General features: G+C 41.4%; 1 protein-coding gene across 11 annotated transcripts in view; it reads left to right on the forward strand.

Moving 5' to 3' along the window:
• The first annotated feature begins 316 nt into the window (after positions 1–316).
• The window catches only part of CLOCK (clock circadian regulator), a 144,313-nt gene continuing 132,557 nt past the window's right edge, over positions 317–12,072 (forward strand). For 3 of the 11 annotated variants that reach the window (XM_029235755.1, XM_029235756.1, XM_029235760.1), the window contains exon 1: positions 1,721–1,798. The gene's annotated coding sequence lies outside the window, so the exon portion shown is untranslated. Of the gene's footprint in view, positions 463–642; positions 763–1,037; positions 1,057–1,127; positions 1,799–12,072 lie in introns of those variants that run through there. The other 8 variants (XM_029235758.1, XM_029235761.1, XM_029235753.1 and 5 more) reach the window with 6 other exon arrangements.

The raw sequence follows: 12,072 nt of genomic DNA on the forward strand, positions 1-12,072 counted from the left end.
AGGGTGAACACCAAAGCCGCCCTGACCCAAAGTTAACACTCCCGGGTTCGGCCGCACCCTCAGCCGACCAGGCCCCGCCTCCCCTGCTTTCCAGTAACCGGTGCAGGGAAGGAGCGCCAGGCAGATCTCGGTTTTCCTGCACGGCCGGCGGCTGCCGCGGATCGCGCAAACGCGCGGCCCAAGGGAGCGGGAGCCTCCTCCGGCGCCCGGGAACCCCTCCGCAGCTCAGGGCTGACTAACGAGGCAAGTCGCATGCGCACCGAGACGCGCCGGGGAAAGGGAGAGTGAGGGGAGGGGCGAACGCAGAGCACCAGCCGTCGGAGCCCGCGGGGGTCACTGATGACGCATGCGCCGAGAAGGAGTGCAATCACAGCCTCAGCTTGCGGCGACCGGCTTAAAAAAGGAAACACCCGAGACCCAGAGGGCGAAGGAAATCTGGTTGCCGACGCGTGCGCGCTCCCGGTGAGTGGCGCCCCACCGGGTGGGTCTGGGGCGCGACGTCCGCCGGTAGGCTTGCCTGGGCGGCGCATGCGTGCTACCGGTGCTGGTGGAGGAGGGGAAGGAAAGGGAGGGGGAGGAGGAGCGGGAGGCAGTCGCGGGGAATTGTTTGGGGGGGGGTGGGGGGCGCCGCTCAGCTCCAGGTACTGCCTGAGCTGGGAGCCACGGCGTCTTCCGGGCGCAGCCGGGTTAGCTGTTCCGAGTCACCGCAGCTAGGCTCCAGGGTGGGGGAGGGAAGAAGCCGGAGCCGCCGCAAGCCACAAGGTGAGGGCGCGGGGAAGGGGAGGGAGCGGGGGGCGGTGTGTACGGGGCCGGGGGGCGGCGGCCAGGGGAGGGGCGGGCGGGTGCTGAAGCCCAAGTTTTGCCCGTCGCCCTAGTGTGTCTTTTCTCGGGAGTTGGGGCGGAGGCCCGCCCCGGTTGAGGGGCCCTCCGGAAAAGCTGGGGTTACCTGCGGGGCAGGGGCGGGATTGGGGTGCACGGCGGGGCCGGGTGGCTGGAGCGCGCTCTTGGGCTGGGGCCGATTCGAGCGGCAGAGCGGCCGGGAAAGCCGGAGACCGGGTGCGGAGAGGGCTTTCGCTGGGGACCCGTTAGGCCTTGTGACCCACTTTATTCCTGTCACAACTCGGGCACGTTTGGAGCGGAGCCCAATGGGGCGCCAGGACGGCCAGCTCCTCCGGGGAACCCCCGCCCTCGCGCCGCGGTCCGCAGTCCGTGCGGCGGCTACCGCCGCCCGTGGGCTGGTTCCGTTAGTGGTCGCGGTTCCGGGCCTCGGTCCCCGGGGAGCGCGCGGCTCCGCGCGTCCGACTCGAGCGACTGCGCGGGTTCGAGGGTGCCCCGCGCGGCGCCACTTCTCCTTCCTTCCGTCCACCCGCTCCCGCCTGTTCCGTGTCACCGCGGCAGCTGGCTCTTCTAGCTGCCTTTCCGCCGGCGAAGCCGGAGTCTTTATAGCTAGTCCTGGAGCTCTGGCCCCAGGAGTGTAGTTTCCAACGCGTAGCGCCGCAGAGCTTATGTTCCTGAGTGCGTTTTCTCCGGTGTAGAAGTCGTCCTGTTAGTAATAGCAGAATCCTGAAAGGTAAAAGCCTCGTCCTCTGACCTGGCAAATGAAAGATCGAATCAGGTGGCAGTTTTTTGCTATCAGAATGCCACGCACTACGACCTTAAGCCTTTCTAACCTTAAAAAAAAGAAAAAAGAAAAAAACCAATGTCTTCTTTTACAGTGAAGGAAAAGCCCAAGAAGTAAAGAAACTTTTACAGTAATTGTTGATGTGGCTATTATGCTGATCCCCCGAATCAAAAAAAGGTAATTTCACTTAAGTCTGCATTCTAATTTGTAGCTTCATTTTAAGTGATAAGAGGAGAAAATCGTGCGGCGTTTTCCCTCCACCCGGTTGAAAAATAAACTTTCTAAAAAGGATAAAATTTAGGTAATGAGGTGCTTTCTCTGTTTTATAATTTTTGGTGGGGGGGGGGGGAAGAAACTAACTCAGGTGTTAAGTAGTTGACTGAACAGAATGTCATTAAAGGTTAGCCTGAAGAAGATAGATGGAAGTTGTGGTAGAACTAGTCATGCTCAGCTGTGAAGAATGAGGAAGCTTTCTGTGTAATGACATGGAAAGATCTCCAAAATATGTTATAAAGCGAAAAAAAGCAAGATGTAGGACAGTGTGAATAATGTGCTACTTTGTGTGTTAAGGGGGCACCCGTGGAATAAGAATACAGATTTGTGTTTGTTTTTCTACGTACAAAGAAATCTGGAGGGATAGTGGAAAACTAACAGTGATGGGGCAGAGGGAGAAGTAGCCTGATGAGGGGATAGTGGGAAGTGACATGCACACTGTATGTCCTTATATTTTAAAATATTTGTGACCATATTATGGGTTTAAGGTTAAACAAAGTTCTCCTCTCCAAAATAATTTGCTGTGTGTTTTTTTTCTGTTGCTTGTCTTTCCTTCCTAATTTATGGTAATTTTGGCTATTTTCAATATGATTTCTTTTAATTTTTTTTAGGAAAATGAACTAAAATTGAAAGAGTCTGGGGTCACCAGTTTAACTCTTAAGGATGTTTAGTCTTATTTTGCTTTGCTAAAATATATGACGTTATTTACATTTGGCATTATGGCTGGATTATGCTGTTTTCAGAGCATAGTTTGTCCTCCCTTCCTTTCTTCCCCAGGAATCGTAGTTGTATAAAATTTTACTTTTACTTATTTTAACTCCAAAGTTGTCATGACAAATAGTTGGAGAATGTGAATACTGCATTAAAATGATAAAAGAATTGATTGTCCAGGTAGTTTGCTTTTCAGATTGGGAAATGGTTTTCTCAAGGCAATCAGACATGAACCTCAGTGACATGTAAATTTATATTTGTATACATGTATATAGTACTACTTATGGAAAAGTAAACCGATAAGTCAATGATTTGTTGGTGCAAAACACTAAAAACTTCTTACAACTTATGGATTGTTATACGCAGTACGTAATTTTGGGGGGTGGGTACTCAAAATTCCTCTGGTGGCTAATGTTGTATAATCAAAAGTAGTGAATGTTGAGTGACAGTTGCTATGGGCATTTTTGTTATGTTACCAGCATTGCTTTTTATTTTGTAGGATAGGATAATTGTGTTATTTCTGTTTGATCTGTAGGTCTCTAGTAGCCAAACTTCTGCAAATGGCATTTATTTTTCGTTTGAATTCCATGTGGGTCTATTCAGTCTTTTTGAAAAAACAGAATCGCATTTCAAAATTTTACTTAAAATTTTGTTTTTAACATTATAGAGGTAAATCAATGTTTATGAAGAATTAAAACAATACAATGTATATATAATAAGAGAAAACGCCCTTTGCACACTTCCACTTTGTCACATCTCTCCCTAGAGATAACTGCTGCTAACACTGTTATATAACTTCCCAGTTTTTTTTTCTGTGCATTTACAAACATAGACTTTTCAGTCTTGAAAATAGAATTATATTGATTGATCGTCTACTTTGCCAGTTTGCCTCTACTGTGGGCTGTTACTAACCCACAGGACAGGGAAATGACCTGGAGTATGTGAGAAAGTTTAACGTGTAGTATACACCTCAGGACATTCTCATCTTTTCACTTGTGAGGGGCTGGTTGGTTTGGGGTACATTTACAGAGTTTGTAGTGAGGTCTTAACTGGTGTGAGCTTTATGTGATGTAGATTGAATTCACCTGTAAGACATGGATTCCATGGCTTTTATAGGACTCTTTAGGGTCCACATTCTAACGTTTTCTTTGGGTTTTGACCTGGTCAGTAGCTCACAGGTTAAACTTTGATTTTATTCTCCTGTACTTGCAGACCACTAGAAAGCCCCTTAGATTACATCAGCCTCTCCTGGTCCTCTGAAGTGAACCTAGGCAGGCTTTGTCCTTAACTAAGAGACATTGATTGACTTGGATGGAATCCAGCCTTGGATGGAATCCAGCCTTTGAAGCGGAAAGGGGAGAAGAGGCATTTTGGTCCAGTTTGTGCTTTACTGACAGCAGACAAGTTGCATGCATACTTCCACTCAGAGAGAACATTGCCCTTCTAATAGTTCCAGAGGTGGTGGTTTTTTTTGTATTGTTTTTGTTTTTTTTAAACCAAGCTGCGAATAATTACCAAGACTTAATTCTTTTTAGGTGATAGAAAGTTGAGTATTAGTCAAGAAACTTTACTAAGCTATGTGACATACATAGAAAGATAAAATATAATTGACCCTGCCCTCAGAGGGTTTGAAATCTAGTATGGTTAAAAGAGCATGTATGTAATGATTATAACACAAGATGGGAAATGATAGATTCCAGAAGAAAAACATACATGAGGTTTGTAAGGGTAAGACTATTTCTAGCTTTTTACTTTTGTGGGCATGGAGTTTGGAGGGAGAGTAGATATCTCAACGTTTTAAATAGTTAAGAAAGGATAGAACAAACTTATAAAGCTCAAATCTTAGCTCTTAAGGGGTAAGGAAGTAAGGAGTTAAATTGCATCCTCATAGCAGGCACTTATGAACACTAATTGATAGTTTATTTTTGTTTGCTTGAGTTTTACTCTCTCCCACTGGAAAGAACCATTTGATGTTTTATTTGATCATTATAATACAGCCTCTCTTAGATTTCAGGATTTTAGAATAGGAGATTTAATTCTGCCAGTTAACTATTGTCTACCATCTAATATGTCAGACAGCATTAATATTAAAAGTAGATTGTTGGGGCTTCCCTGGTGGCGCAGTGGTTGAGAGTCCGCCTGCCGATGCAGGGGACGCGGGTTCGTGCCCCGGTCCGGGAAGATCCCACATGCCGTGGAGCGGCTGGGCCCGTGAGCCATGGCCGCTGAGCCTGCGCGTCCGGAGCCTGTGCTCCGCAGCGGGAGAGGCCACAACAGTGAGAGGCCCGCGTACCGCAAAAAAAAAAAAAAAAAAAAAGTAAATTGTTTTTTCCCTCAAAGCACATATTTAATGTCCCGCCTCCCCCACATTTTTACTTCTGGTGCTATGTCAAATAAAATATTTATTTGCTGTACGTATTTTAAACTCTGAAAGCAAACAACAATATGGTGAAAACTCAAGAGTTCCACAGCAAAACTACCTTTTATTGTTTGTGTCTCTTTCCAGTTCTTCTCAGATGCATAAAGTAAAAAAATAATTTTAAAGTGTAGTTTCTTGTAAGCACTGTACCAGTGGACATTGTATTTTCTCCTTTTCTGAGTCTGAAATTCTAGATGGATTGTATGAATTATAGAATACATTTTAAGTGTCAGAGCAATTTAATTCTTGCTAATTGACTGTGATTTTTATAATGGCATTTATATTTATAGGTTGCTTTACAACCATTTGTTACTTATTTTTATATCTCTGTTAGGTATAACTCCTGTGAATTAGGTGGGTAAGAGATTGCTGTTTTTCTCCATGTATTTGATTATGCAAATGTTAAATTACCTAAACTCCTCATAAGTATAGTGTCAACTTTGAGTTATTAGTTATTTTAGGTGTGTATTTCATAAAGATATAAGTCTACTTATTATTTTAAGTCTTAGAAGTATACAGAAAAATCACTTGTAAAAAATAAATTTTTATGTATTTTGACTTTCATAGGATACTGTTTAGAATGTGATTTACCTTTTACTTTTCAGAAATATTTTCTCATTTTTATATTAATAAGATCCAAGAATAAGACAAAAATTTCCCATCTTTTTCAAAGAGGGCACATTTAATCAGATATGTACATTTAAAAAAAAAATTTTTTTTAACATCTTTATTGGGGTACAGTTGCTTTACAATAGTGTGTTAGTTTCTGCTCTATAACAAAGTGAATCAGTTATATATATACATATGTTCCCATATGTCCTCCCTCTTGCGTCTCCCTCCCTCCCACTCTCCCTATCCCACCCCTCCAGGCTGTCACAAAGCACCGAGCTAATATTCCTGTGCCATGCGGCTGCTTCCCACTAGCTATCTACCTTACTACGTTTGTTAGTGTGTGTATGTCCATGACTCTCTCTTGCCCTGTCAAAGCTCACCCTTCCCCCTCCCCATATCCTCAAGTCCGTTCTCCAGTAGGTCTGCGTCTCTATTCCCGTCCCACCCCTAGGTTCTTCATGACATCCTTTTTTTTCTTAAATTCCATATATATGTGTTAGCATACGGTATTTGTCTTTTTCTTTCTGACTTACTTCACTCTGTATGACAGACTCTAGGCCTATCCATCTCATTACAAATAACTCAATTTCGTTTCTTTTTAAGGCTGAGTAATATTCCATTGTATATATGTGCCACATCTTCTTTATCCATTCATCCGATGATGGGCACTTAGGTTGTTTCCATCTCCGGGCTATTGTAAATAGAGCTGCAATGAACATTTTGGTACATGACTCTTTTTGAATTTTGGTTTTCTCAGGGTATATGCCCAGTAGTGGGATTGCTGGGTCATATGGTAATTCTATTTGTAGTTTTTTAAGGAACCTCCATACTGTTCTCCATAGTGGCTGAACCAATTCACATTCCCACCAGCAGTGCAAGAGTGCTCCCTTTTCTCCACACCCTCTCCAGCATTTATTGTTTCTAGATTTTTTGATGATGGCCATTCTGACTGGTGTGAGATGATATCTCATTGTAGTTTTGATTTGCATTTCTCTAATGATTAATGATGTTGAGCATTCTTTCATGTGTTTGTTGGCATTCTGTATATCTTCTTTGGAGAAATGTCTATTTAGGTCTTCTGCCCTTTTTTGGATTGGGTTGTTTGTTTTTTTCTTATTGAGCTGCATGAGCTGCTTGTAAATTTTGGAGATTAATCCTTTGTCAGTTGCTTCATTTGCAAATATTTTCTCCCATTCTGAGGGTTGTCTTTTGGTCTTGTTTATGGTTTCCTTTGCTGTGCAAAAGCTTTGAAGTTTCATTAGGTCCCATTTGTTTATTTTTGTTTTTATTTCCATTACTCTAGGAGGTGGGTCAGAAAGGATCTTGCTGTGATTTATGTCATAGAGTGTCTTGCCTATGTTTTTCTCTAAGAGTTTGATAGTTTCTGGCCTTACATTTAGGTCTTTAATCCATTTTGAGCTTATTTTTGTGTATGGTGTTAGGGAATGTTCTAATTTCATTCTTTTACATGTAGCTCTCCAGTTTTCCCAGCACCACTTATTGAAGAGGCTGTCCTTTCTCCACTGTACATTCCTGCCACCTTTATCAAAGATAAGGTGTCCATATGTGCGTGGGTTTATCTCTGGGCTTTCTGTTCCATTGATCTATCTTTCTGTTTTTGTGCCAGTACCATACTGTCTTGATTACTGTAGCTTTGTAGTATAGTCTGAAGTCAGGGAGCCTGATTCCTCCAGCTCCTTTTCTTGTTCTCAAGATTGCTTTGGCTATTCGGGGTCTTTTGTGTTTCCATACAAATTGCGAAATTTTTTGTTCTAGTTCTGTGAAAAATGCCAGTGGTAGTTTGATAGGGATTGCATTGAATCTGTAGATTGCTTTGGGTAGTAGAGTCATTTTCACAATGTTGATTCTTCCCATCCAAGAACATGGTATATCTCTCCATCTATTTGTATCATCTTTAATTTCTTTCATCAGTGTCTTATAATTTTCTGCATACAGGTCTTTTGTCTCCTTAGGTAGGTTTATTCCTAGATATTTTATTCTTTTTGTTGCAATGGTAAATGGGAGTGTTTTCTTGATTTCACTTTGAGATTTTTCATCATTAGTATATAGGAATGCCAGAGATTTCTGTGCATTAATTTTGTATCCTGCTACTTTACCAGATTCATTGATTAGCTCCAGTAGTTCTCTGGTAGCATCTTTAGGAGTCTCTATGTATAGTATCATGTCATCTGCAAACAGTGACAGCTTAACTTCTTCTTTTCCGATTTGGATTCCTTTTCTTCTCTGATTGCTGTGGCTAAAACTTCCAAAACTATGTTGAGTGAGAGTGGTGAGAGTGGGCAACCTTGTCTTGTTCCTGATCTTAGTGGAAATGCTTTCAGTTTTTCACCACTGAGGATGATGTTTGCTGTGGGCTTGTCATATATGGCCTTTATTATGTTGAGGAAAGTTCCCTCTATGCCTACTTTCTGGAGGGTTTTTATCATAAATGGGTGTTGAATTTTGTCGAAAGCTTTCTCTGCATCTATTGAGATGATCATATGATTTTTCTCCTTCAATTTGTTAATATGGTTTATCACATTGATAGATTTGTGTATATTGAAGAATCCTTGTATTCCTGGAATAAACCCCACTTGATCATGGTGTATGATCCTTTTAATGTGCTGTTGGATTCTGTTTGCTAGTATTTTGTTGAGGATTTTTGCATCTATGTTCATCAGTGATATTGGCCTGTAGTTTTCTTTCTTTGTGACATCCTTGTCTGGTTTTGGTATCAAGGTGATGGTGGCCTCGTAGAAGGACTTTGGGAGTGTTCCTCCCTCTGCTATATTTTGGAAGAATTTGGGAAGGACAGGTGTTAGCTCTTCTCTAAACGTTTGATAGAATTCACCTGTGAAGCCATCTGGTCCTGGGCTTTTGTTTGTTGGAAGATTTTTAATCACAGTTTCAATTTCAGTGCTTTTGATTGGTCTGCTCATATTTTCTATTTCTTCCTGATTCAGTCTTGGCAGGTTGTGCATTTCTAAGAATTTGTCCATTTCTTCCAGGTTGTCCATTTTATTGGCATAGAGTTGCTTGTAGTAATCTCTCATGATTTTTTTTATTTCTGCAGTGTCAGTTGTTACTTCTCCTTTTTCATTTCTAATTCTATTGATTTGAGTCTTCTCCCTTTTTTTCTTGATGAGTCTGGCTAGTGGTTTATCTATTTTGTTTATCTTCTCAGAGAACCAGCTTTTAGTTTTATTGATCTTTGCTATTGTTTCCTTCATTTCTTTTTCATTTATTTCTGATCTGATTTTTATGATTTCTTTCCTTCTGCTAGCTTTGGGGTCTTTTTGTTCTTCTTTCTCTAATTGCTTGAGGTGCAAGGTTAGGTTGTTTATCCGAGATGTTTCCTGATTCCTAAGGTGGGCTTGTATTGCTATAAACTTCCCCCTTAGAACTGCTTTTGCTGCATCCCATAGGTTTTGGGTCGTTGTGTCTCCATTGTCATTTGTTTCTAGGTATTTTTTGATTTCCTCTTTGATTTCTTCAGTGATCACTTCGTTATTAAGTAGTGTATTGTTTAGCCTCCATGTGTTTGTATTTTTTACAGATCTTTTCCTGTAATTGATATCTAGTCTCATGGCGTTGTGGTCAGAAAAGATACTTGATACAATTTCAATTTTCTTAAATTTACCAAGGCTTGATTTGTAACCCAGGATATGATCTATCCTGGAGAATGTTCCATGAGCACTTGAGAAAAATGTGTATTCTGTTGTTTTTGGATGGAGTGTCCTATAAATATCAATTAAGTCCATCTTGTTTAATGTATCATTTAAAGCTTGTGTTTCCTTATTTATTTTCATTTTGGATGATCTGTCCATGGGTGAAAGTGGGGTGTTAAAGTCCCCTACTATGAATGTGTTACTTTCGATCTCCCCTTTTATGGCTGTTAGTATTTGCCTTATGTATTGAGGTGCTCCTGTGTTGGGTGCATAAATATTTACAATTGTTATATCTTCTTCTTGGATCAGTCCCTTGATCATTATGTAGTGTCCTTCTTTGTCTCTTTTAATAGTCCTTATTTTAAAGTCTGTTTTGTCTGATATGAGAATTGCTACTCTAGCTTTCTTTTGGTATCCATTTGCATGGAATATCTTTTTCCATCCCCTTACTTTCAGTCTGTATGTGTCTCTAGGTCTGAAGTGGGTCTCTTGTAGACAGCATATATAAGGGTCTTGTTTTTGTATCCATTCAGCCAGTCTGTGTCTTTTGGTGGGAGCATTTAGTCCATTTACATTTAAGGTAATTATCGATATGTATGTTCCTTTTCCCATTTTCTAAATTGTTTTGGGTTCATTATTATAGGTCTTTTCCTTCTCTTGTGTTTCTTGCCTAGAGAAGTTCCTTTAGCAGTTGTTGTAAAGCTGGTTTGGTGGTGCTGAACTCTCTCAGCTTTTGCTTGTCTGTAAAGGTTTTAATTTCTCCATCAAATCTGAATGAGATCCTTGCTGGGTAGAGTAGTCTTGGTTGCAGGTTTTTCTCCTTCATCACTTTCAGTATGTCCTGCCACCCTTTTGGCTTGTAGGGTTTCTGCTGAGAGATCAGCTGTTAACCTTATGGGGATTCCCTTGTGTGTTATTTGTTGTTTTTCCCTTGCTGCTTTTAATATGCTTTCTTTGTATTTAATTTTTGACAGTTTGATTAATACGTATCTTGGTGTTTTTCTCCTTGTATTTATCCTGTATGGGACTCTCTGTGCTTCCTGGACTTGATTAACTATTTCCTTTCCCATATTAGGGAAGTTTTCAACTATAATCTCTTCAAATATTTTCTCAGTCCCTTTCTTTTTCTCTTCTTCTTCTGGAACCCCTATAATTCGAATGTTGGTGCGTTTAATGTTGTCCCAGAGGTCTCTGAGACTGTCCTCAGTTCTTGTCATTCTTTTTTCTTTATTCTGCTCTGCAGTAGTTATTTCCACTATTTTATCTTCCAGGTCACTTATCCGTTCTTCTGCCTCAGTTATTCTGCTATTGATCCCATCTAGAGTACTTTTAATTTCATTTATTGCGTTGTTCATCGTTGCTTGTTTCATCTTTATTTCTTCTAGGTCCTTGTTAACTGTTTCTTGCATTTTGTCCATTCTACTTCCAAGATTTCGGATCATCCTTACTATCATTATTCTGAATTCTTTTTCAGGTAGACTGCCTATTTCCTCTTCATTTGTTAGGTCTGGTGCATTTTTATCTTGCTCCTTCATCTGCTGTGTGTTTTTCTGTCTTCTCATTTTGCTTATCTTAGTGTGTTTGGGGTCTCCTTTTTGCAGGCTGCACGTTTGTAGTTCCCGTTGTTTTTGATGCCTGTCTCCAGTGGCTAAGGTTGTTTCAGTGGGTTGTGTAGGCTTCCTGGTGGAGGGGACTAGTGCCTGTGTTGTGGTGGATGAGGCTGGATCTTGTCTCTCTAGTGGGCATGTTCACGTCTGGTGGTGTGTTTTGGGGTGTCTGTGGCCTTATTATGATTTTAGGCAGCCTCTCTGCTAATGGGTGGGGTTGTGTTCCTGTTTTGCTAGTTGTCCAGCACTGTGGCTTGCTGGTCGTTGAATGAAGCTGGGTGCTGGTGTTAAGATGGAGGTCTCTGGGAGATTTCCGCCGCTTAATATTATGTGGAGCTGGGAGGTCTCTTGTTGACCAGTGTCCTGAAGTTGGCTCTGCTACCTCAGAGGCAGAGCCCTGACTCCTGGCTGGAGCACCAAGAGCCTTTCATCCACACGGCTCAGAATAAAAGGGAGAAAAATTAGAGAGAATTAGTAGAAGTATGAGGAAAGAAAGAAGGAAAGGAGGAAAGGAAGGAAGGAAGAAAGAAGCAAAGAAGGAAAGAAAGGAGGGAGGGAGGGAGGGAGGAAGGAAGGAAGGCGGGAAAGAAGGAAAAAAGAGAAAGAAAGAAGATACAGTAAAAATAAAATAAAGTATAATATTGTTATTAAATTAAGAAATATTTAGAAAAAAAAAAGGGACGGATAGAACCTTAGGACAAATGTTGGAAGCAAAGCTATACAGAGAAAATCTTACACAGAAGCATACACATACACCTTCACAAAAAGAGGTAAAGGGGGAAAAACCATAAATCTTGCTCTCAGAGACCACCTCCTCAATTTGGGGTGATTTGTTGTCTAAAGGAGGGAAGGAAGGAAGGAAAGAAAGAAAGAACGAAGGTAAAGTATAATAAAGTTATTAAAATTAATGAAGAAAAAAAAAATTTTTTAAAAAACCATGGATGGATAGAGCCCTAGGACAAATGGTGGGAGCAAGAGTATACAGACAAGATCGCACACAGAAGCATACACGTACACATTCACAAAAAGAGGAAAAGGGAAAAGAATCATAGATCTCGCTCCTAAATTCCACCTCTTCAATTTGGGATCATTCCTTGTCTATTCAGGTATTCCACAGATGCAGGGTATATCAAGTTGATTGTGGAGCTTTAATCCGCTGCT

Source organism: Monodon monoceros, unplaced genomic scaffold (assembly GCF_005190385.1).
Source record: "Monodon monoceros isolate NGI ecotype Baffin Bay Population unplaced genomic scaffold, NGI_Narwhal_1 Super_Scaffold_20, whole genome shotgun sequence".
Taxonomy (NCBI): Eukaryota; Metazoa; Chordata; class Mammalia; order Artiodactyla; family Monodontidae; genus Monodon; species Monodon monoceros.